Genomic DNA, 3,507 nt, shown 5'->3' on the forward strand with positions numbered 1-3,507 from the left:
TCACTGTCGATAGGAAAGGGGATTGGGTGAAAAAGAAAGGATAGAAAGAGAGAGGATTAGGTTTGGGGGGGAGCCAGGTGCAGGGGGTGTCCTGGCCGTCGCAGGCATGTCGAGTCATAGGACGACCCAAGCCTCAGAACGCAAAGCCTGTCGAAGTTTGATGAGGAGCCGTCTTAGGGCGAATAGCTAAATATCTTAAAGCTGCGTTGGCTGGTAACTGTGCTTCAAGGCTAATATCGGCACGAACGTTCGGTTGAAGGAATGACGTTTCTTGTCTTGGCTGAACAAGCTGTGTCTGAAAAGCAGATTTCGTAATCATGAGCTGGAACGGTAGATTGGGTAGTCGTGCCTTGTTCTGGTGTGTTGAACTGTAGGTGGTCTCCTAAAGAATTTCTAGGAGTTCCGTGTCCTTCATGTAAGTTATTAGTTTTTTTAGTGCCATGTCTGTCACAGCTCGCGTTGCCCGCGGATGCAGAAGGTCCTCCAGGCTATCACTGGAGAGTCCGAGGCGGGAATAGGCGTTATGGAGGGCAGTACGCTCGTCATTGTAGTCGGTGCAGTGTAGGAGGAGGTGCTCGGCGTCAGCAGTTTCCTGGCAGGTTTGGCAATTGGGGTTGAGATCAGGCCTGAAGCGACCTATCCACGCTGGTGTGAAAGCGCTTCCGGTCCGCAGACGGTGGAGCACCGCAGCAGTGTGACGATCACACCCTCGTGGGAGACGGGCTGAGAACGTGCCGTCCGCCACTCTCGGGTCCGGGTTCTGTCGTGTGATGGTTCGTCTCACCAGAAGCTTGGCGTCTGAGAAACGGGAAACTGTAGAGAGCGGACATCCGGGGTCTTTGTGAGCCTGCGCTGCTAGGGAATCGGCGACTTCGTTTCCCCTGATACCGCAATGACTGGGGATCCACTGGAAGATAATCTCGTGGCCTTTCTCCCGGAGCTCAGCTGCATCTTGTGCGACTGACCGCGCCAGAGGCTTAGCCCTTTCTAGCTCCGATAGTACCCCGAGAGCCGATCTTGAGTCGCTCAGGACTACCCAGCTGAGCCCCCGTGCGCAGCCTGTCCGAATTCCCCAGAGGGCAAGTCGTATGGCCGCCAGCTCTGCGGTAGTAGAGGATGCCTGATGGGATAGGCGCTCGTGTATACCTACGGCTGCAGCCTCAAAGAAGGCCGCTGCTGTTGCTGTGCCTCCAGATGGGTCTACCGACCCGTCGGTAAAAACGCGTGTCCGCCCATCGTACTTCGCATCCAAGTGACTTTCCGTCAGCTGCCGAGCGGCTACCACTGCTGCGCTCTTCTTGGTCCGCAGCCCTGGTATGCTGATACTAACCCTCAAAGGGTGAGGATCTGTGTGTAGTGCTGGAAGTGGCGCTAGCGGTCCTGGTGTACCCGCGATGTCGCCTAAAGTGCAGAGCTGCGCTCCCAGTTCCGAATCCGTACGTTCGGCGATGCTTATCAAGAGCGTGATGGTAGAGTCGCAGTTGCTCATTCGGATGAGATGTCCGAGCGCTCGTTCTTGCAGAAGGTTTTCAACGGTATTCATACCTGCTTCGGTAAGAGTGTGTCGTGACGATGCCAAACGGGGAACTCCGATGCAAATTCGTAGAACTACGCGTTGCGCTCTCTCTAGGTTCTCGATCTGATTGCCGCTCAGTCGAATGAGCGGTAAGGCGTAGAGTGGGCGAGCTAGAATGAGACCCTTGTATAGCTGTAGTAGCATTTGTTGCGATATGCCCCAGGTAGTTCCACCAAGCGCGCGGAGGATATTTGTGTGCGTTCGCATCCTCTGGAGCACCACCTGCGTTGCTGGGCCCCAGGATAGCCTCCAGTCCAAGGTGAGTCCTAGGTACGTGACCGTCTTCTCCACTCTCACCGGGACATCTCCGATGAACAGGGTCGGTTGGAACCTTGAGGGTCTCCTTGGTGCGTAGCATAGAGCAACAGTCTTTTCTGCCGATGTTGTCAGACCCAGTTGATGCAAGTGGTACACAGTGTTTGTAAGTGCTCTCTGGAGGGCGCGTGCCATCCGTTGCCTACGGTAGCCTGGGGCCGTGGACCAGAGCGCCACGTCGTCCGCATAGACAGCCATGCTTATCGGGAGTGCTGGTTCCTCGCCTACTCTTGCTGCGGCTGGGAGTGATGCAATCGCCAGTGCAAACAGGAGCGGACTGACTACGCTCCCTTGGGGAACGCCATGGTCGACTCGTCGGGGCTTGCTCAGTGCTCCGCCGACCTTTACGCACATGGTGCGTTCAGTGAGGAATGCGCAAATGTAGTTAAGAGGTCGTCCACATACCCCGAAACGACGCAGGGCTGAGATGATGATTCGGTGCGGGAGGGCGTCGAAGGCTTTGCGGACGTCTAGGAATACGGCCATCGCCGACCAACCATGTGCTTTGGCCTCCTCCAGCGAGCTGGTGATGTCACCAATTGCGTCCGCGGTGCTCCTGTGGTGGCGGAACCCCGAGAAGCAGTCTGGCAGAGCCCCGGCCGCCTCAAAGTGGTAGACTAGGCGACGTAGCACCATTCGTTCCATCACTTTGCCAAGGCATGATGTCAATGAGATGGGCCTATAGGAGCTTAGTTGGTCTTGGGGTTTCCCGGGTTTCAGTAGTGGTACCGTGGCTGCTTCTCTCCACGCTTCTGGTATTTTAGAGGTCCTCCACACATGATTGATTAGAGTCAGCATTGCTGGGACAGCCGACTCGTTAACGTTTCTCAATGATTGGTTGGTGATTCCGTCTGGGCCTGGGGCCGCAGGGTGTCTCGGGAGAGCATCGAGAACGTGCTGCAGTTCGTGCAGGGTGAAGTCTTCGTCTGGCTGCTGCATGGGGGTCGCTGTTGGGTGACGGAACTTGCTCCAACCCTGGGGGGGCGGGCTGGCAGCCGGCAATGGTGGAACCTCAGTAAATGCATCCGCGAGTAGTTCGGCCATCTCTGTTGGTTGAAGGTTCATTGCCACGGCCATTCCAAGGACAGGGTTTTGGGGGATTGGGCGACCTGCTAGTGTTCTCGCCATCCGCCAGGCCCGGCTTCCTCCGGCTGGTTTGTCTAAGGTGGTGCATTTGAGGCGCCATTGTCGGCGTGCTAGTTTTTTACCGTGCCTCCTGAACTTGGCATCCAGTCGCCGGTATGCCAGTACATCTGCCGGATCTCCAGTGGCCCATGACCGTCGCTGGGCGCGACGTCTTTTTGCATGCAGTTCTAGCCATTTGAGGTCGGGGTTGGGACGTGTTGCTGGCACTCTGACTTCGTGGGTGACCTTTTGGAGGACGCGGGAGAGCGTTTCCGGGGTGAAGGATCGTCCTTCTTCCAGCGCTTCTTCGAGCAGGGTACGGAAGTGATCCCAGTCGACGACGCGGCAAGTCTTCAGAGGAGCTTTTGGCGGCCTTCCGATGACAATGGGTAGATGATCACTTCCCCAGCTGTCTGCCTGAGGAGTTGCATTGAGACGTAGGGCCCAAGTCGTGAAAGTCAGATCAATTACGCTTCCCGTCACTCCAGGCC

The 3,507-nt window shown here is 56.6% G+C and overlaps 1 pseudogene; it reads right to left on the bottom strand.

Annotated features, from left to right (window-relative positions):
* Window positions 1–368: 368 nt before the first annotated feature.
* LOC115318903 lies at window positions 369–2,536 on the bottom strand (annotated as a pseudogene).
* Window positions 2,537–3,507: the final 971 nt, after the last annotated feature.

Source organism: Ixodes scapularis, unplaced genomic scaffold (assembly GCF_016920785.2).
Source record: "Ixodes scapularis isolate PalLabHiFi unplaced genomic scaffold, ASM1692078v2 PGA_scaffold1__304_contigs__length_218370807, whole genome shotgun sequence".
NCBI classification, from domain to species: domain Eukaryota; kingdom Metazoa; phylum Arthropoda; class Arachnida; order Ixodida; family Ixodidae; genus Ixodes; species Ixodes scapularis.